The 21,772-nt window shown below is 36.0% G+C and overlaps 1 long non-coding RNA gene across 1 annotated transcript in view; it reads right to left on the bottom strand.

The window, feature by feature from the left end:
* LOC118612924 overlaps window positions 1-21,772 on the bottom strand; it is a 326,018-nt gene that overhangs the window by 280,045 nt on the left and 24,201 nt on the right. The window lies entirely within an intron of this gene.

Below are 21,772 nucleotides of genomic sequence, written 5' to 3'. Positions count from 1 at the left end.
GATTGTCTAATATCTAATATTTGCTAAATGAATGAATAAATAAAGGAATACGGAATAAATATCCTAACTTCTAAAGCTGACATTCTAGGGGTAGGTAATAGCAGTCAACAAATAAACACAAATGCAAATAAAGGTGATAAAGGCTCTAAAACAATAGGGCAGAGTATGGAGAAAAAGAGTCATGAAGATCCTGGTTTAAAAATGAAGTTATGAAGGCTTGTCTGTTGAGATGATTTTTGAGCAGAGACCTATACAGAAAGTGAGAAGGAAGCCATGTGGCTAACCAGGGCAAAATCTTTCGGACAGAGGAAAACAATAACAACAAAAACCCTGACATGGCAGCACCCCTGGCATGTTCAAAAAATAGCTGAGGCACAGAGGTTAAGAAACATCCCAAAGAGCTCAGTGGAAATAGATTAGAAAAAGTAAAGGGGAGAATAATTGGGCGATTGTACATTATGGTAAAGACTCTAGCTTTTTATTCTGTATGACAGGAAGCCATTGAAAGGTTTGAAAATAGAAGTCGCATTATACAATGAGTCTGAAGAAAATTACTGTGGTTTCTGTGTGGAGAATAGACTAAAAGGAAGGCTTATAATGGGAGCAAGTTGACGAAGTAAGAGGCTACAGTTATTTTACAGATGAGAGATGTTTGCATAAGGAGTCACAGTAGAGGTGTTGAGAAGAAAACATGTTCTGGATGTACTTGACAAGTGAAGCTAACAGGATTTGTTGCTGGAAATGATGTGGGACATGAAAGAAAGAACTGAGCTGAAGATAACTCCAAAATTGTTGACCTGAGCAACTGGGTGAATATGTCATTTCCTGGGATGGGTAAGGAAATTAAGGCGTAGATTTGAGGTAGGACTTAGATAAGGAATTTAATTTTGAATGAATTAAATAGGTAGTTACATACATACCTTACATGTATGGGTGTCAGGAGAAATGTGCTGACTTGCAGTAATACATTTGCTAGCCATTAGCATATAAAGATAGTTTTTAATCTCTGGGACAGGATGAGATCATTAAGGTATAAGTGTAGACAGAGGTGATTAAAATGCCCTGGGACATTCTAAGGTTTGGAAATTACAAAAATCAAGAATCAGGCAAGGATAATAAAAAGGAACAACCAACAGAATATAAGGAAGGCTAGAGAGTATGATACTAAGAAGTCAAATTAAAAAATTCGAATATGTTTTTTTTTAAGTCAAAATAAGATTTGGAAAAATTAGTGTTATGGGGTGAATTGTGCCCCTCATAATTCATATGTTGAGGTCCTAAACCCCAAGTTCCTCAGAATGTGACTATATTTGTAGGTAAGGTCTTTTAAGAGATAATTATGTTAAAATGAAGTGATTAGGGTGGACCCTAATACAATATGACTAGTGCCCTAATTAGAAGAGGAAATTTGAACACAGGCATGCACAGAGGGTTGACCATATGAAGACACAGGGAGAAAGAAGACAGCCATCTACAAGCCAAGGAGAAAGGCATCAAGAGAAACCAACCCTGTCAATAATTCTATCTCAACCTTCCAGCTTTCAGAACTGTGATAAAATAAATCTCTATTATTTAAGGCTCCAGTCTGTGGTACTTTGTTGTGACAACCCTAGACAACAATTAGCCCTTGTATTTAGTGATGTGGAGGTCATTGGTGATGTTGAAATGAGCAGTGTCAATAGATAAGAGAGCATCAATGCTTGACCAGGGTTTGTGACACCAGAAGGAAGAAGGCAGAATTATGTTCACTGAAGAGAAGTTTTTAAGGACATAAATTTTATTTTAGCATTTGATGGCATTTTTGACCACCCAGTAGGCTACCTACAGGTAGCTGTCTGATCAAGAGCAGAGTTTGGACAATTAATTACATCATTAATTCTGACATTATTTTATTGTTAGGGCAATTATGGAAAAAAGCTTTTAAATAACCAGATAATATTCTTGTTATGTGTCTCTTTATTCAAGAGTGGAGACTATGAGGAAGTACATAAGATATTTTATTCAAATGTTCTGATTGTTTGGGTTCTGATTATTTTTTTCAGCTTTACTGAGGTGTAATTGACAAATAAAATTTAAAGATATGTAAAGTGCACAACATGATGAGTTAATTAACACATCCATCTATTTGCCCTGTCTTTTCTTTCTTTTGTTGTTGAGAGCATTTAAGGTCTATTATCTTAGCAAATTCTAATTAAACATGACAATGTTATCCACTATAGTCACCATGTGATATTTTAGATCCTCAGAACGTATTCATTCTAAAACAAAAAGTTTGTACCCTTTCGCCAACCTCTCTCTATTTCCTCCATCACCATCAGCATCCTGCCTCTCTAGCCCCTGACAATCAAAAAAAGACAAACACTACATGCTATCATTTATATATGGAATTTAAAAGAAGTTGAATTCATTAATTATTTTACCTCACATAAAAAACAAGGAATTTCAAAGGCTTCTTATCAACCATTGCACTAACTTTGTGTTGGCTCATTTTCATGTTTGATAAGGTTAATGTGAAATTTACTTTATGCTCTCCAGATGTCAAAGGTTCATTCTAGCAACAGAGAAGCTTACTGTTATATGTGATTTTTTAAACATAAGCTTACAAGCACAGTCTATGTTTATGTGTCAAGTAATAATTTCGAATCAGAACAACTTTCAACTGTTTTTTTTTTTTTCATTCTAATAAGTAATATTTGTTGGCATCAAATTCCTTAGAAGAAGGAGAGGAGGTTTGTGGTCTTCCTTTGCTTTTGCTCCCCAGGGTTCATTTATATGATATGCCAGGAATGCCTATTGAGGTCATGGAATAATGACACTGATTAACCTCTTTCAGAGAACTTTTTTGAATCGATCAGAGAGAAATGCTCTTTCTCTCAGTGGGGTCCAACCCTAATAACATATCACTCTCCTCCTGGCCAAAGATATGATAATGAAAATAATAACAATCCCAGCATTTTAAATAGTACTTCATATTTGCAGAGCACTTCCAACTATTATCTAGGGAATGTTTTAAAAAGATAGAACAAGGGTGGGCTGCATTCGCTACCAAGAATAAGGAACTAAATTTGGAAAACTAAATTAGGAGAACTAAACTTGCCGAGACCTGAATGTTCTCCCTTTGAAGCTGGGAAGAGTGCTTTTATAGTTCTCCAATATGATCTGTTTCTGTACCTATAGATAGTGTCATTTGGTGTCATCTCACATTCCCTTTTACATTAGAGCATTTTATAGTCCTTTTATGATTTGGGTGGTATTGTGGTCTGAAAGTTTGTGTTCCCCCAAAATTAACATGTTGACATCTAATCCCCAGGGTGATGGTGTTAGGAAGTGGGGCCTTCGAGAGATGATTAAGTCATGAATCAAGTTGGTCTCCTTATAAAAGTCACCCTAGGAAGCTCCCTTGCCCCTTCTGCCATGTGAAGTTACAATGAAAAGACGGCCATCTAGGAAGTAGCCTCTCACCAGACATAGAATGTGTCAGACCCATGATTTTGGATTTCCCAGGCTCCAGAACTGTAAGAAATAATTGTTTGTTGTTTATAAACCTCTTGGTTTATGGTATTTTGGTATAGCAGCCTGAACAGACTAAGACACGTATAGTTAGAGAATGTGAGCTGAGACTCTCCGGAGTTATGTACCCTTAGTAGTGGTGGTTTGTTTGGGAGAGCATCTATAGATTTGAACAATATTCTTGGTAGATGTGTGCTATGGTCTAAGCATTTGTAGCTCCCAAAATTCATATATTGGAGCCTAAATCGCAAACATGATGGTATTTGGAGGCGGGGACTTCAGGGGGTAATTAGGTCATGAGGTTGAAACTTTAATGAATTGGATTAGTGACCTTATAAGAAGAAACATGAGGAGATAATATCTCCCCCCCAAACACCACTATATAAGAACACAGCAAGAAGACAGTCATCTGCAAACCAGAAAGAGGACCCTTTACCAAAATCCTAATATACTGGTACCCTGATCTCAAACTTCCAGATTTCAGAACTGTGAGAAATAAATGTTTGCTGTGTATGTCACCCAGACTATGGTATTTTGTTATAGAAGCCTGGACTGACTGAGATAGTGAGCATCAGTGACATCCAGTACCACATGAGGATGCTTGACTTGCTGATTGGCCTATGATTTAAAGGCCTACCTAGCCATCTGAAGAGACCTAGCACCTTTGAAACGGGATTGCTAGCTGAACATGCAAGAAAGTTCCTCTATCTTCGCTGATATCTTCAGAAAGCTTTACTAAAAAATAAATAAAATTATATTATAGACCTTACCCTAAACTGACCCCAGTATTATTCTGGAATATGGATTATGGTGTAGGTAAGAAACTAAACCGAGAGGGTATAATAAATATTGTTGCAATCTGGAGGGTCTCAGAGGGCCTATAACTTACATCATTGTTATCGCAATTGATTCCTTGGGGCTGGACTTGAGATATTACACCATCTATTTTAATGACTCATAGCCTTCATAAAATTTCTTAAAAATATTTAAGCCTGACTAGTCTTTGGAGCTCCACGGAGGTCACAGCTATACGAAGGATGAGAGTAGAAATTAACTTTCACGTGCCATTAAAACTTTATCTCATTCTGTAGAAGAGGTTATTGCTTAAAACAAGAACTGTGACAATCCTGGGAATAACTGTCTCTATTCTCCTCTTACAAAGTGGCAAAGGTGACACTAACACAAAGGGGAATGAATTAAAAGCATACTTCGTTCAATGTTGTCTATACTAAGGTCGGGATAGAAAGATGTTCAGGTTTTAGGAGTCAGAAATCTGGGTGCCAATCCAACACCACAAAGTGCCAATTGAATAATTTATCTATTCCTAAAATATTTATTTACACCAAGGCTATTTTTCCAGTTGCAAAGTAAGGCCAGGGTGAGACAAAATATTCGGAGACTATTTTGTACAATGATTACCACAAAATTGATACTCACTACTAATTTTTATCTTTATTTCTCTACTTAGATAACTTTTTGTGGAAATCAAATAATCAGAATTGCTAAAGATTCCAGGAGGACTAAGAGGGGCAAAGAAAAATCGGTTATAACAAAATTCATATTCAGAAAGTCTGTGAATAACGTTTAAAGCTACTTCCTACCAAAGACTTTCTGAGTATGAAATTTTATTATATGCATTTTTTTCCTTCTTTTGGCTACTCTCAGTACTCCTGGAATCTGTAGCTATTCTTCCTCTTGTTAGATTTCCACAGAAAGTTGCCTAAATCTAACCACAACCATTCATGGATGCCTATTTTTTCCAAGTCTACACATTTAAAATTATGCTCTCGACCAGTGCCAGACCTCAAATCACACAGGAAAAGGCTGAAGTGGATCTAGCCTAGCAAAAATTAGGTATATACTAAACAAACCTGCTCTAAGCTCATTTTTCACACTGCCAGTCTGCTATGTGTCTGACATGAAATGATAAAATAATGGCAAAAAATTGGCTTTTATACACTATAGAACAGTTCATAAAGCTTTTTTTACTTATGTTTTTCACAAAATATTCTTGAGAAGTATCTGAACTAATCAAAGCAAATGTTATTACGATTCCCATTTTGGATGAACAAATCCAGCTTGAGAGAGTCAAAGTACCTGGCCAAGTGCAAATGTTGGAACCAGTATTCACATTCATGTCTAGATGATATCCAAGCTAAATATATTTCCTTTTTGCCAAGTCATCTTAGAGTCAGTTAAATCCCCTATGGCTTTTTTCTCACGTGACTTGCTCTTAAGTTAGATTTTCCTCATTCATAATTTGTATAGAAAAATGTCGAACCCAAGTATAAAATTTAATGCGTATCCCTTCTAAATTACGTTTTCATAATGTCGAACATTGTTACAGTCTAAGAAAAACTCTTTGATTTCTGCGCCCAAAGTATTTTTTCCATCCTTCCTAGTTTTTGTCATCTAGATTTGACAAGCCCGTCTGCTATGCCTTCACTTAGTCACTGCTATCCAATAGTATAGATATATGAACGAAATTCTATAGCACATCATTTAAGAAATGCTTTAAATTTAACACTATCTATTAATCAACATGAAGTACAGATTAGTAGTTAAGCCATGGGTTCTACAGTCAAGTGACCTAGATATTATTCCCGAGTCTGCCACCAATTGTACAACTTTGAGAGAGTAACTTCACTTGTCTGAATCATGAGGCCTTTCCTCTGTGTAATGGAAATAATGATAAGACATCTTCAGAAAGCTTTATTAAAAAATAAAATAAAATTATATTATAGACCTTAACAATGTGACTGGCACATAATCGGCTTTGTTAAAATGTTAAGTGTAATTATTCTAATTGCCAATATTTTTACGTGTAGCCTAATTTCAAGTTCAGGTAACCATGCTATCTCACAACATGTTTTTCACTCCATAACACAAGAGGGTTTGGTAAACCTGGAGATGTGTCACCTGATCCTCTTCAAGAGAGGACTTTCTGCCCTCAGCTACAGGGGCACCTAGCCCTGGGTCACATGAAGTGACTAGATGTGGTGGATTATTAAGGCCCAGCCATTTCAGTCCAATGTGGGACAACTTAAACAGGCAATAATTTTTCCATAGCTCCTAACATGTATTTGCATCACATTACAGTTTGACTTCTTTTGGCTAGTCCTGCCTCCTCTCGCTTTCTTTTGCATGTGTTAATCCCTAAATCCCACATCTCAATCTTTAAACCTGTGACAGATGGTATTGTTGAATGTGTGGCTGGAATCAAGTTATAGTGCTTATGCTCTACCAGTTCTATACCTCTGTCAAACAAATATAAAAACACATTCATTCATACATATTTACATACATACGTATATACATACATATGCATACATGAACAAAGACAAATAGCTTTGTTTAACTTGATTTTTACCTAAGAATCTCTTTTTGTAACCTGGGAGTTACCAATTTCTTTTCTAAGAACTAACAAAGTACTTGTTTAACAAAGCATAGTGCTTCTTATAAGCTTCCTCTCTTTTCAAAACTCCTCTTTCTGCTCAAGGTTAGACCTTTGTCCTTGTTTTAGTTCTCTAAGGCTGCCATAACAAAGTACCACAGGCTGGGGGGATTTAACACAGAAACTTATTTCCTCACAATTCTGGAGGCTGAAAATCCAAAATCAAAGTTATATCCTTGTATAATCCCTTCTTCTTGAATGTGAGCTGGATCTGGTGACTTGTTTTTAAAATATACTACATGTAATGAACAAAATATGACAAAATTGATAACATGTCACTTCCAAGTTGAGATTACAAAAAGACTGTGACTTTTGTCTTGGGCTCCCTTTCTTGCTTGTTTACTCTGAAGGAAGTTAGCAGCCATGCGTGAGTTTCCCTGTGAAAGCTCATGTGTCAAGGAATTAATGCTCCCAGCCCAAAGCCACGAAGGACATGAGCCTGTAAACAGTCATGTGAACGAGCTTGGAAATTGACTGTCCCTAAATCAAGCCTTGAGATGATTGCAACTGGGGCCAACAACCCGCTTTCAACCTTATTACAGACTTTGAGCTAGGAGCACCCAGTGAAGCCACGCTGGGATCCCTGACCCATAGAAACTTTGAGACAAATGTTAGGTATTTTAAACCATAAGTTTAGGGGATATCTATTGTACAGCAATACATAAGTAACATATTATCTCTCTTCTCTCATCCACACTGTTTCAATAGCCTTCTAAAATATCTCTCTGCCCACAGACTCTCCCTAGGACATCCTTCTTACTGTGTCAGAATCATTTTGGCACAGGTCAAGTCATGTTATTTTCTAACTTAAAATAATTCTTAATTGCCTCTTTATTAAAGCCCAGACTTTTAACATTGCTCTTCAGAATCTGATATCAATCCTTTTTTTTTTTCAGTATGATCTTCTATTATGTCCCCCAATAAACCTTTTATGCTCTAGCCAGACCAAAACAGCTTCTTGTGTTTTTTATTTAATGCTATATTCTCAGTTTGGAATGTTAATATCCACCTTCTCCTTCCATCAATTTTCTTATCTTTCAAGAAAAATTTCAAATGCCACAGTCTTGACAAATGGATCCCAATTAACTCTGATAAAAATAAATTTCCTTTGTCCTCTGTTTCTCCTACCCATTAATTGTATCTCAACCATAGAACTTATTTTAGTTCACTTTGTATTACATAGACTAAGATATCCGTATGTGTTTGCCTATTTAAGGACACTTCTTGAAGAGACAAATTTTGAATTAATCATCTTTTTTTTTTCCTACATTATCAATAGGGTATTTCACTCATGGTAGGTGCTCAAGAGTAAGTTGATTCAGTTAATTCTAAAATTATCTCGAGAAAAGATTTGTCTACCCATGACCTACTCTTTGCTCTCTAAAATAAAATATTATAACATCCCATAGCTCATTCATTTTATACCTAAATTTGAGATCCTTGTCACCCTATTAATCATGAGATTTACTTTTCTATCCTATTCAGAATTGAGGTTAAGAAAGGTCAAATGGAAAGAGGAGAGGAATGTAGATAGAAAGGATGAAAGAAAAATCATGAGAAAGAATGAATTGTTTTTTCATCCAATTCCTTTTTCATCCAATTCACTTTTCACCACAGTGGCAGAGGTGGGAAAAGGGAGAGATTTAATGTAAAATAGACCTAGATACAAATACTACAGTCAAACCCTTTAACTTAAGGTCCTTTGCCCTCATTTTCTTCAAGTGGAAAACACAAACATGTCATGTATGTTTGTGAAGGGGAATGAGATGACCTGGTTAGGACATTCCATAATGATGGGTATTCTTTCGCTTCATTTCCCTGCAAGGTCCTGGAACTTCATTTCATTTCCAATTACTTAAAATTTTGTTCAATAATAACCAAAAAAGTTTGAGAAATAAATGAGAAAGAAAAAAAAAAAAAGAATGTGAGGGAAAGGGGAAGAAAGGAGGCAAGGGCCAGAGAAAAAGGGGAAATAAAAAGAGAAAATAATAATGAATTTACAGATGTACAGGATTTCTTTTTTTCTTTTTTTACTTTATACTCCCCAGAATAGCATGGAAACTTCGGTAACATGGAGAAACATCCCAGCTATAACTGCATGCAGAGAAGTTGTGTTGGCAGAGTAAGTACAACTAACAGGAATTTTTTTTGTATCACCTGTTACAGTTTCACAAAACCCACTATTACTATTTTTTACAAACTCAGGAGTGGTGGGTTTAATCTGCTAGCAAATATCCTTGATCTCATGAAGACTTGAAAACGTTGCAGAACAGATCACATCACAGCTTCTTTACTGTAATTTTCATGAAAATATCCCAAGCTTTCTAAGTGTACAGGGCTCCCAGAGAAATAGTGCAAATCATGCCACCGCTACAAAGACTGACTGAGCTCAGTAGCCTGCAGCTGCACAGTTCTAAAGAAAGCGAATTGGCAGTGTTTTGGTGCCAGGTGTGAGGCGTATGAAGTAGGAATTGACTGTAGGGTTACCTTGAGGTCCTTCAAACTGTCCTATGCCATCTTTTCTGCTGCATGTCATGCTGTAGCATTGAATTATTGATCTTTTTTCACTCTAACATCAGATTTTCTTCACCATAAAATAGACTATTCTATTTAAATGGCACATTCTACTCCATCTAAAAATGGAAGCTCAGAGAAATATGCTATTTGAAGAATCATAAAATTGACATTTTTTAAAAAACTAATTTCTCCTGCCACGAGCACAAAATCTTCTAGATAATCATGGGGCGGGGATGAAATAGCAAACTTAACTTTTTTTGGACGGCAAGCTTAAACAACTAATAAACCAAACATAGATATTTCATGGAGACTTTCAGAAAGGAGCTATAACTTCCAAGGCTAAACCCATTATATTTCATTGAGACACTACAAATTGGTGTTATCTTCTCTCTAAAAGATCAAAAGCTGTCAGACGGTTTCCCAAGTATCTGAATCCCACTGACACCACCTAAACTTCTAGCAAGAGGAGTTAGGCTGAGATGGACTTATCAGAAGAAAGTCAAAGAATTCTGAGGTCCAAGAAGAAGCTCATCTAGTGGATAACTGAAGGATTGTCCTAAGAGAGATAGTATAAGAATATTGACATAGTAGGACAAACAAACAGCTTTTCCAATCCATATCCTTGCCCTCGAGGATAGAAATGCAAATTTTACAATAAGACTGATATTCAGAGACAGGTACAGTAAGGGCACATCTATTATTAAAATGTTGACATACTTCTTTAGTGTTTGATAAAAAGCACCTACTCTAAGCCCCCAGAGTGCTCCCACCACCACCATGGCCACCCGGGCACCATCTCCAAGAACCCCTGAATTTTCCCACATGCCAGCACCTAAACAGTTACTGTCTGGCATCGTAATGACATGTGCCTTGGGTTCCCGCTTCAGCACTCTCTGACTGGTATCCTTTCTGATTGATTGGTTCTTGGCTTCAGTAACTAAACATACTGAATATTAGCCCTGTTTAAAGAATGTCAGAAAATAATGGAAATGGATTAAGTATGTGGGTGTAAAACAAATGGAAGTAATGAAAAGTATGGGAAACTGCAGAGCATAGACCCCTTAAAGAAGCTGTTATGCAGTTGTGAAAGACCATTGTCATGTGGAAGTATAGGCTGAGGGTGCTAAATATTCTGGTATTTCAAGAGAATCCAGAAATTGTGATTTAAATGAGAAATGTCCCAATTTTTTGACATTGGCAGTGAATGTAGATGTTTGCAAAATACTATGTGTGCCAAACCAAACCAGATGTGGCCCATCTACTGTTAAGTGAGTGACCCCAACTTTAGGCATCATGGAGTTTTCCTGGCCTTGACACAGCTTCTTCATCTGTCACATTTGAAACAAGCCCGAGGAAAAATTTGGCACTCTCAGTTATATAATTACGAGTAATTTTGAATTGAAATTCAAAGAACTAAGCGAAGCTAATAATTACATCAAACTTATTTTTTATTGTATTTTAAGTTTTGCCAAGGGTTATCAAGCACATTGTCTCAGATTTTCCTCACAAGTAGGGCAGATATTATATTTTTTATAGCTGAGGAAAGTAGATCCGGAAAGACTGCCTTAATGTCACTCAAATATATGGCAGAACTGGGTCTTGACTTGAGAACTGGTGTATTGGTGCCTTGAACGCCTTTAAATTGTCTACCCTACTCTCAAATTCACTGATATCCCAGGCAGACAGCCCAGAATAATCACCTTTTGAACTCTTATTTTTTACATTCACTTGAAATTATCTTTTTCTATGCATCTGAATCACTTCTTAAGGGCAAAATAATTGTTTGGGAAAGACTGGATTACTGTTCCCCGTTCTTTAATGAAATCAGACTTCGAGCTCTTTGCCATGTTGACTTTCTAAGGCCTCCACTGTTGTCAGGGTATAGTGCCCTAACAAACTGATAATTGGACCTAGACAAGTGAATTTCTTTCGTCAAACAGAAAGGGACACAAGTGGCACTGTGACAGTTTCTAGCTGCGGACTTAAGAGGCATCAGGTATTCCCACTTTCTCTCTTGACCTCCTGAGACCTGTCCTGCAAGGAATGTGTCCCAGTTCTCCTCTGCCCCTCAGTTAGCCACAGAAGGGGACATGTGAACACCCAGACCTGACGTGCAGCCTAGAGCCAAGCCCAGACTAACTCGGCCAAGATCTGCAGAACTGTAGATGACCCATGAGTCCATGAATGAGAAATATAAATATTTGTTACATAAGCTACTGAGATTTGGGAAGGTTGTTTGTCATATAGTATTATTGTAGCAATTCCTGACTACTACACTGTTATAATCTTATTTGTGAAAAATAGTAATTTCCATGCATAGGCCTTTAAAAATTTCTCAAAACAATAGAGAAAACTCAAAAAACAACTCAATAATAATAATAGAAGTATATAGGATTTTAGAGAATGGTGTTCTTATCTTCTAAGCTAGTACTCCTAAAGGCAATTATATAAGGCTCTAAGCAAAGAGAAAAACAACAACAACAACAACATGTTTTAATAGGTATGTAATAAAACTGAGATAGTAGGAGATTAATGACCTTTAAAACCACAGTATCTGAGCATTCTTGCTGATCTCTGACCAGGTTAATCATTATTAAAGAAATACATTTGTGAATTCTTTTATTCGGAAAAAATACCAAACAACAACAACAAAAATCCTTTGTTTTCTTTACTGGTTGAATTATTTCCACCTGCAATTGATTGAAACAATTTTTTCCATCTTTTACTTTTATCAGATACTTTGAACTAGGGTGAAAATTGTGTGTCCAAGGGAAAAGCATCCTAGTTTCTTTCTTTTTTTTTTTTTTTTTTAACGTGGGCTATGCTTGAGACTCACCCAGGAAGCTTTTTGAAAAACACAGATGCCTGGGACTCTCTCCCAGAAATTCTCGTTTAATTGGTCTGGGTGGGGCTAGGCAAAAATACATTAGGAAGCATCTCTTCAGGTAATTTTAATATGCAGCCAGGGATGAAACTACCATCCTTACAGGAAATAGGAGATTGACCAGAGAAAAAAAAAAAAAAAAAAGAAAAAAAAGAAAAAAAAAGGTTAATAAAAATAATCTTACAATAAAAGACAACATTTTAAAAAATGCTTTAAAGTAAAATAAAACAATGAAAAAGTCCCAAGAAAAGCATCTTGGTTAATCAAATGAAAAGTCGAGTATGTCACCTTTTCAATTAACACCTTCTTTGAAGTATACTACCAACTGAATGATTAACACGTCTCACCCATTCCAGCTATGAGAGAGCTAGCTGCTCCTGACAGCTGGAAGGGCAACATCTTTCATAGTTCTCACTCTCAATCATTGAATCAAGACATTAAATGAATATTCTTTATTTAAAATGTCTTTAATTGAGTCTCTAATTATCAGTGAACTAAACAAAACCATGGGATTTAGAATGTTGGTTCGCATATGTAACATATTTTCTGGCTTTTGGAATATGACCAGGTCATTGCCCTTTATGTACAAAGTATTTATCACCTATTATATGCTGAGCCACAATGGCAACCTTGATCCACTATTTTAAAAAGGTTTCAATATGCTCAGCTACAACACATGTTCAGAGCATACGGAGTTCTTGCTAAATGAGATCTGCTATATATCTAAGCACTTGTCATCAATTTTTCAAGACTTTGATAGGAGGGAAAAACATAATGCTACACATTTACTGATTATAATTTAGGAAACTTGGAGCTAGAAGGTGTGATTTGTAGGCTGAAAATTAAGTGCTAAGCTTACTCTAGAAGTCAGATTTATTCACATACTTCTCTACCTCATTTCCTAAATTCAGGTACCAAATTTCAAGGATCCTCTCTCTCTCAGGGCTGTTATCCATAGACAGCTTTGCATCTCTCCCTCACAGTCTTTCTGCCACTGGCATCATTCAGTCTTCCCATCGTCTCTGCCACCATTCCTATCCATTTTCCATACTGCCTCCAGTCTTAGCTTTGTAAAACCCAAATATGATACAGTACTGCCATACGTGAATGGCTTTGATTCCATATGTCCAACAGTATCAATTCCAAAATTCATAGCTCTGCATACATGATCATTTACAATCTGGGCCCAACCTATCTCGAACATAATCTCTTCTCTTCCATGCGCCCTGTAGTTATTACATCACAGCCAGCTCATGGCTATTCAACCTGTCACACAGGGTCCTGTTCTCAGGAGGGCCCTTCACTTGGTTTAATGCTCTGCTGTTGCCTTCTTGAAGTTCTTAATAATTTTATCTTTGAATATGTGTTCTGTAAATGAAGTAGAGTGGAACAATGGAGTATGTGCATGAGCAGATAAGATACACGTTATGCAAGTCTGCGGTTTTTTGCTGCTCTATGCACAAATAGCTTTGTGATGTCCCAATAAGCAAGCATTCCAGTGAACCCAAATATGTGAGAATTTAGCGGGACCCAAAGCAAGAGTAAGGTATGTGTGTCACATCTAACATGAAGCAATTAGGTTCACTGATAGCTCTAAGAGTCCACACTTTCTATCTCAACAAGTTTTACTTTAAAAGCAAAAACAAGGCAATGGCATTCTAAAAAGTACTTACCATTTGTACTTTTTAGAATGCCAAAATAATCCTATCATATCCTTTTTTGTGTTACCTCCCTGTATTAACCGCCTACTTATTGATCATGATGATGTGGAAGAAAGACAGAAATAGGAAAACCTATAGTTTCCTTTCAGTCCTTTTTACTCATCAGTAGTTGAAGGTTGAGAGTAGCAGCAGAACGTGCACATATCAAGTTGTGAAACAGAAACAGTTTTGTGTGGCATTTCCATTATTATGGTAAGAACAAAATACATATGCATGTATTTTCTATGACAGAATATTGTAATTTTGGTAATTCTGCATATGAGTTAAATACTCATATTTGCATTTAAAACAGGCATTGCATAATGTAAAGATGAATGGCAAAATTAATGAAAACAAAAATTTTAATATTTGTTTGCTTAGGACAGCATTAAAAGGCAAATAAGAAACACCATGACAATTCAAAAGAAAGACTGAAAGAAACCTTTAACAGCATTTTTTTTAAACAAAGGGCTCCACATTTTCATTTTGTCACTGAGCCCTGAAAATTATGTAGCCAGCCCTGTGTAACTCAACTTCCCGCTCTTCAAAATACTAAGCCCCTTTTCACAGCACAGATACTCTTCTACCTGCATTGCTCTTTTCTTTCTAAACTTGAAAGTTCCTCCTCAGTCTTCAAAGCCCAATGTAAATATCATCTCCTCTAAGAAAATCTTCCTGAAGCCTTTAGGACAAAGTTGGGGATTTCTTTCCCATTATAAACTGTAAGGCCTTTGAAGACAGGACCCGAGAACTATTACAATATCTACCACATAAGTAGGCATCCAGTAAAAAACTCATTGAATGAGAAGGTGGTCACAGAAGCTAAGTAGAAAAGGGCTTTATATTCTAAGATTTGCCTTAGAATTCTACACTCATTTAGAGAAGGCACTGCTTATGTCACTTGGGCTCACACTGGTTGTTTAATGAAAGTACTTGTAATTTTAAAGTTTTCTAGTTACTGAGTCAAGTTCCCTTTATCTGTTCCTTTCAAGATGAGAATATGACTGGTACAGCCAAAGGTAATCTTATTTCCAGCCATTAAACAATGTTAATTTCATGGGCTACAGAGAGAAGAAGCTCATGCAAACGGATATGATTTTGCTGGCACGAAGTTTATTAATATGAATAGGTTAGCAATTCACGATCCATAGCCTTCCCAAATAGGTATGATTCATAAGGTCAAGGTTATTTTTCTTTCCTGAAAAGAAACATATTAATATGCAGATAACTTTTCAGAGGTCGGCTCAAGACCACTCACATTCTAAATAGCTCCTTCTACTGTATGAAAAGTCAGTGAACTACAGAGAAAATATGGAAAGGAAATCTGAATGTCTCTGTATAATATCACAGAATTTAGAGTGGGCACAAAGATACTCTCTGCTAAACACTCTAACCAATTCAAGAATGTGCCAGACATATCCACTCTAATGTATAACACTTCTGAGAATGAAAATGCAATTTTTCATGGTGAAGAATGCTGATGGTGCTTATTGTGCTCATGAGAAACATTAACAGTTTCCATGCATCAATAGTACACATAGGTCATGGATCTTTCATGTTAATATCTGGGCAGTACATAATATGAAATATTATGAAGAATGAAATGAAAAATCACAGCTAAAATAGGTATTTATCATGTCTGAGATGTACTCATTCTTCTTTGTTTTAAAGCCATTTTTCTCAGAGAGAATGCTCTTAACTTGGTGTCTCTGACATGACAGTTTTGTGTTGCTTCTGTCACAGTAGGGTGGGGCAGATTGTCTATGCTTTAACCTGGTGTTCCTTGAAATTAAACTGCAAATGTACGAGATACTTGTTAAATGCATTTTGAAATCACAAAATGGATTTTTAAAAATTAAGAAATGACTAGGTGTATTTATGGAAGTCTACCATTTGACCTCAGCTTAGCAAGTTGATATTCTGACATAGCAAGTTTATCAACCTTGAACCCAAATATGAAAGTAGGAATTCTTTAAATTGGAAGGATAAAAAGTATAGATTATTCAATCCATCTTCTCAGCCATGTTAGAACTGTCTCTCCAGCCAGCATAAAGAGTATATAAGCAAATAAGAAAATATGAATGAAAAAAGCACACTCAAGGAATACACAATCAATAATAGAGTTCTGCCAATTCTTCTTTCAATATATTTTTTGATCTATTTAACTTCTTTCCATCTCCATTTCCAGAAAGATAATGAAGGTCAACACTGAATTACATACGGATTCCTTAAAAATCCCCTCGACAGCCATGCCTCCAGAGAGTCTCCTTCTAGTCTTCTACCCTCAACCAAACTATCATTTTTAATACAAGTGTGTGTGATCAATTGTTTGTAAACCTTAAATCTCTGCAGTGATTTCCATTGCTTTTAAAGTCCCAAACCCCAAATGTGGCTTAGGCAGTCATCCTGGTTCTTAGTACTGCCTCTATATCAAACCTCTGCTTCCTCTACTTTTTCCTCAATCTCATCTTTGTTCTCTGAAACGTAGTTATTCTGAACTCTGACCCCAAATCATCATTCTCTCACAGTGATCAGGCTAATGCCTATTGAAGAGACAAATATCCCTTTAAAATGATGAGAGTACAGAGAATATAGTGCCCTCCAGATACATATGTTATATCACCTTATGTTTCCCCTTTCATAATACTTACCACAATCTGAATTCTTTGTTCAATGTCTATATTTTCTACTTTAAGATCTGTGAGGGTAGGCAGGGATATAACTGGTTTAAAAAGCTCTCCATTTCTAATGCCTAACAGTATTTGACAATAAAAGCTGCTTAGCCGTTTGCTAAGTTAACTGAAAAAGAGGTTACAAATGCTTGGAGTCTTACTAGGTTACAAATGGTTGGAGTCTTGCTAGGAGGTCGAAAATGCCAAACTAGTGATTTTGGACTTCCGTAGGGAATGGAAAGCAAGTAAATGTGAGCAAGGAAATGACAGAATAAAAGCCATTGTTTAGAAACACTAATATAACAGCTTTCTGAAGAATGGTCACAGGTGAAAGGCTACTATAATTATCCAGTTATGGCTAAGTAATTTATAGCTTCAAAACGTTGTTTAGGGGATGGGCAGTGAAGGTGAAAAGAAATAAAAATATGCTAGCACTTTACCTGTGTCACTCAGGTGTGGTCTCATTATTTCCCTCGGCCACTTTTTATTGTGTAACCATAACATGAGTATCATGTCACCAGCCACCAGGGTTCAGTTAATACTGTGTAAGTGGAGGCCAAAGCTATGGGTTTTAATGAGATTGGCCCATAAATATACATGGCAGAGGCCTGAAAACCAAACATTCCATCATCCTCTCTGTGAGCCCCCCCTCCCTTATTTTTCCTCTATCTCTATGTATACATATAGACATATGTCTTCATACCTAGATCTATATTTATATCTATATCTATGTGTTATTCTTATAATCATATTCTTCCTTATGTTCTATATACCCAGTCAGTAATCAGGCCAGCCATCAATGTGCATAGCTTCCACTCCTCATAAACCAATGATCCTCAGATATTTTCCTATAAGCTCTTGACTATCAGACCTAAATATTCAGCTGCTTACTAAACACCTCTGTTCAGATGTTCCACAATCACCCCTAACCAAGTATGTCCTGGGCTGTATCTATTACCTTTATTGGATGTGAAGAGAGCAGAGATGAAGAAATATTAATTTTTGTGGTTAATGGTTTATATACAATTTATGAAAATTGCCTCTCTCTATAACATTTAGTTTTAAGTATTCTTTTGGCTAGGTACTGATGAGAAAAATTAGAAGGGAGAAGGACAGGATAACACAATCCTAAACAGACTCTACCCAAACTGCAGCATAAGGACTTTGCCCTAAGGTACAGAAGTTAGTAAAAAAAAAAAAAAAAAAAAATAGAAACACAGTATGCTCTAAAATACTAATTGAAAAAATACCAACATTCCTTCTGAACTAAATTTAGAAAAGGCTATAGTTTAAAAGCCTAAAAGAATTCCCTAAAATGAATCCATTTTTAATGTAATTTTAAAAGCCTATGTTATTCTTAAATAGTGTGCAAATGGAAGCCTCAATTTTCTTTACTTATTAATGAACTAAAAATATTCAAAGTGGCTGCTCTTGTTACTGAAAGGTGCTAGATAGCCAGATGCTGATGCATGGTTAATTTAAAAGAAAAAAAAAAATAGAGAGAAACTGGTAGCTTTTTAAAAACAAAGTATAGAACTCTGTGAGAGCAGTATTACCTTTCAAACATCGCATCTTCTCAAGTATCTGTATTTTTCTGAGTCCTTCAAATGGTATGTGTGTTTGTAGATGTGTTTGTCCATTTTGTTTCCCTATTTTAAAAAGTCGATAATATATAACATCTGTATATTTTTCATGCTATATACAGCTTTCACAGAGCTCATACAATTTAATTAATATACACAAGCAGTGCAATCTGGCTTCTGGATGGCATAAATTAAACGCTCAGTACATGCTTGTCAAATGGGCGAAGTATTCCATTTTAACTGCTACCCCTAAGTGATCAGCTAGCTCCTGACAGAGTAATCCATTAATCTCCTTTTAATCCTTAAGATTTGTCTTTATTTTTCTTTGCCATGTTCCTATCCACCTGGCTACAGATATATCCAGAGATCTCATACTTTGTCCACATCTCTGGATTGATTTATACTATTTCTGCAGCTTGGAATGCCTATTGAACCACATGCCTGTCACACTGCCTGGTGGAAAACTAATCTATTATCAGTGTCATTCCAAACACTGTCACTTAACTTAAGTCCACCTCCCACCCCTTGTTCACTCTAGTTGATGGTACTTTCTCCCTGCTCCGAACACATCTCTTTGTTTTCACTTCTCCTATGGTACCATTCTTTTTCTGTCTTGCATTCTAAGTTTTATAATTTATCATTTTTTTCTAGAATACAAACTCTTTAAAGACAGGATCCATGTCTGAGACACTTTTGTCCCACAAACATCTTGTGCAGTACTTTTTACACATAAATATGTATTTTTTAAAGAATGCTTTCTACCTATAAGAGAATCTCTTCGATTATCCTTTAGGTCTTTTAATTTATAGTTTATACACAATTTTAAGAAGTTAGATATGAAAGAATAAAAAGTCAGGAAGCACAAAAGTCAAACACAAGGCTCCCCTAAACACAGCTCGCTGGTACCATTTATATGGGAGAAAAAAATTCTTATGTACCTGAGGATTTTAGTATGATGCAAGTCAGAAGAATAACTTATGTGCATAAAATATATTCTGAGTTCTAAATAGTTTAATGTGTTATTTATTATTAATAATATTTATTGTGTGGTTGCAATAATTCAATAAATTTACAGGGAGTGTTACTTTTAATAAATTATTAATAAATATTATTAACAGTGCATTATGTATTATTAGTTTGTAATCATTTAAGAAATTTTCAGAGATTTAAAATTTACAAAGCTTTTTTTCATCTATTATGATACATAATCTTTACATTAAGACTAAAAGATAGATAGATAGATAGATGATAGATAGATAGATAGATAGATAGATAGATAGATAGATGGATAAATTAAATCTACCAGATTTCACAGAAGAAAAAGCTGAAAGTAAATGTGTCAGGATGTTCCAAGGCTACACAGCTAAAAAGTAGAAAAGTCAGGGTCCAGTTTTTAGTGGCCTAATTCCAGTAAGTAAAACAGACTTAGCCTCCACTTGCTGCCTGATGAGGCACTGAAAAGCCATAAACAAAATGAATGAACAAGTAGTGTTTTTTGATGCAGAATAACAGTGAGCAGAGAGCAGAGCCTTTTGAGATAAAGTGATCAGGCAAGACATCATGGAAAAGGTTATTTTTAAGCTAAGGCCTGAAGAATGAAAAAGAGCTGGACATTAAAACAAACAAACAAACAAACAAACAAACAAACAAACAAAGAGGGGGTGTGCATTCAGGTAGAGAAACAGGCTTGTGCAAAGACATTAAAATAAAAAATTTCGGACCTCTTACCATGCCATAAAACATTCTCCGTGAAGTAGCTTCTAAGAACTGATTACATGCCAACTGCTCTTTATCCCTTTCACTCTTTACACTCAAAGAAAACACCTTGAACATTTCCTGAACTGCATATTCCTTTACACTTCTGCATATGTTATTTCCTCTACCTGAAAAACCCTTTCCTGGCATCTCTACACAGAAGAAAAATATATTTACTCGGAAAAACTTTTCTCAGGTGACATTAATTCTCTCAGTTTTTCTCTCTTCCCTCACTCCCATATATTTTGAAATCATTATTATTATCAATAGCTTTAATGAGGAATGAGTTACATAACATAATATCACCTGTGTTAAGTTTACAGTTCAGTGATTTTAGTATAGTTACAGAGTTATGCAAGCATCGCCACACTCTAATTTTAGAACATTTGCATCACTCAAGAAAGAAACATCATGCCCATTTATAGTTTCTCCCCAGGCCCACCTTCGACCACTAATCTACGTTTTATCTCCTTAGGATTTACCTTTTCTAGACATTTTATATAAATGAAATCATACAATAGGTGTTTTTTTGTATCTGGCTTCTTTCATTGAGCATATCTTATTTTGAGTCATCTCAGTTGACTTACTGCTTCTTGATATTTTGGCAAAGATCAAGCAGAGAGTTATCTGTGTTGTAGCTGTTTCAATACTTAATTCTTTTTATTAATAGTTTTCTATTGCATTGATACACCAAATTTTGTTTGCCCACTCACCAGTTGATAGACATTTAGCTCAATCTAGCTTTTGTCTATTGTGAATGATGCTGCTATGAACATTCGTGTACGATTCTTTGCAAGGACATGTTTTCCTCTCTACTAGGTAGATATCTAGGACTGGTACTGCTGAATCTGGTGGTAACCAACCTTTCTTTACTTCTATGCCTTCTACACATCCTATAAGAGCACCCATTTTTTTATTACTGTGATTTGTTTTTCTTTGTTTTTATATATCTATCTCCCCCTGTTGGGCTATGAGCAATATTGCAGCAAGCAGCATCGCTCAACAATTTCTTTAGCCTCAACAATAGCAGTTACTGGTACATAGCAGGGACTCACATATTTGCTAAAATCTGATCCCAGATCCCCCTTTTCAAGATGGAAGCATTCGTGCTCGCAGCTCCAGGAAATGCTGCTTGCTGAGGATCACACGCGAGCCCCTCACCAGGAACTGCCCATTGCCAGAAAGCTGGTTTGCACAGGTTATTATTCTTTCTCCCTAAGGGCAGCTCAGATCCAAGAACTTATCTATGTGAAGATACAAAACCTGGTTTCTTTGCTTTATTCAGGACATCTCTTAAAGGTATTCTAGCTCCATAGTATCCCGTGGGACCAGCTGAGGCCACTGTACCCCAGTTCACATCCCCTTACTACCCGATCTTGCTTTCCCTGTCCCCTCCCTGCTGGTAGGATTACCAAGAGCACTACCCAATAAACCTGAAAACAAATTTCAGTCTCAGAATCTGTTTCCTGTGCAATCTGCCTGTCCACCTTTTGTGGTGAATTCAAACAAGAAAGTTGACTGTCAAGGAGATAATAATATTCAATAACCCTTCTTTCTTCACATGCAGTTAGTCTAGTCATTTGTGATATAACTGTAACCTAGATATAATCTAGGTTTTACCTAACTCTTGAGAATGAGATAAGTTCAATTTAAGCCCCTCTCCATTCCTTGACATTTGAAAATTGAAAGCTCTATCT

This window comes from Rousettus aegyptiacus, unplaced genomic scaffold (assembly GCF_014176215.1).
Source record: "Rousettus aegyptiacus isolate mRouAeg1 unplaced genomic scaffold, mRouAeg1.p scaffold_m13_p_1, whole genome shotgun sequence".
NCBI classification, from domain to species: domain Eukaryota; kingdom Metazoa; phylum Chordata; class Mammalia; order Chiroptera; family Pteropodidae; genus Rousettus; species Rousettus aegyptiacus.
Note: the sequence above shows the minus strand (reverse complement) of the source record. Positions and strands in the feature narration are given on the sequence as shown.